Genomic DNA, 1,236 nt, shown 5'->3' on the forward strand with positions numbered 1-1,236 from the left:
GGACTTGAATATGCCTATTGCCACTCGGTCGGAGACAGCTTAAGGTGTGAGTTTTTGTTTTTTTTTTGAAGTTTCTATTCTTCCTCCCCTTCTCTTACCTGGGGAGTGGAGAGAAACCCAAAGGCCCTTGGTACAACACGATCTATACTTGCAGAGATAAGGAGATGAGCTTCTGAGGGCTTTGGCCAAGGGTACAAGTTCCACTTTTATGTGGTTTCCTTCTGCAAAGCTAGAAAGCTTCAAAATACAGATTACAGATAAAATTCATAAAGCCCTCTGAGCTCCAAGGAACAGATTGATTCCGAAGCCAAAAGGGTGGTCAACTAGCCAGCTAAATTTGGTAAAACCAATTCTCCACACTTCCCCATCCCCTTTTATACAGTAAAAAATATCAATTCAGCATACAATTACAATTCTTTTTATTCAGTAAGCCATTATTTTAAAAATACAAATAACCTGGTGAAGAACATTTTAAATAGTAAAGAAACAGCAATGACATGCCATCTGTTGCATAAGGCAAAAACAGAAGGGAGAAACGGGAGAGTAAGTTTATCATTCTTCCAGCACTTTCTCTGAGTACCCATGATTTCATTGGATTCTATTAACAATCCAAGTTAGAAGGCAGAGGCAAGAAAAGGCTTTAGTCAATACTAGGTTTAGAGTCGGTCTCCTGGAAAGCATCCTTCATATATGGCTACCTTTGCTGCTGTTATTCCTGCCTCCACTTTCTCCAAATCTTTCCCTTTCTGTCATTTTTTTGAGAGACTTAAATAAATGGTTGCTGTTGTAGAAAACTCCTTCTTCCCTTTCCAATCCGACAATAGCTTCCTCTCTTTCTGAGCTGGGAGAGGATTCCGTTCCTGGGGTCTTCAGCAACTTGGGCTCCTGAGAAGGCAGACAGTCCAAGCCGGAATTAGTGTCTCAGTACTAACTGAAATTCACAAAGTCCATTATAATGGACAAAATTTTTTACATATATTCTCTCAGTTGAGTCCAGACCATGTCCTAAAGGACTTAACATTCTCAGTCCTGAATCTTCTTCCCTGAAGCCACCAGTGCTCTGGCTGGTCACGACTTACACTGCGTTATGGACCCTCATTAGAATGAAAACTTCTTGGCAGAGACTCTCACTTTGTTATTAGTATTTCTTGCTTGGCACATAGTAAGTGCCTTCCAAATACATACATACATACATACATACATACATATATATATATATACATATATATATATATA

Source organism: Gracilinanus agilis, chromosome 5, assembly GCF_016433145.1.
Source record: "Gracilinanus agilis isolate LMUSP501 chromosome 5, AgileGrace, whole genome shotgun sequence".
Taxonomy (NCBI): Eukaryota; Metazoa; Chordata; class Mammalia; order Didelphimorphia; family Didelphidae; genus Gracilinanus; species Gracilinanus agilis.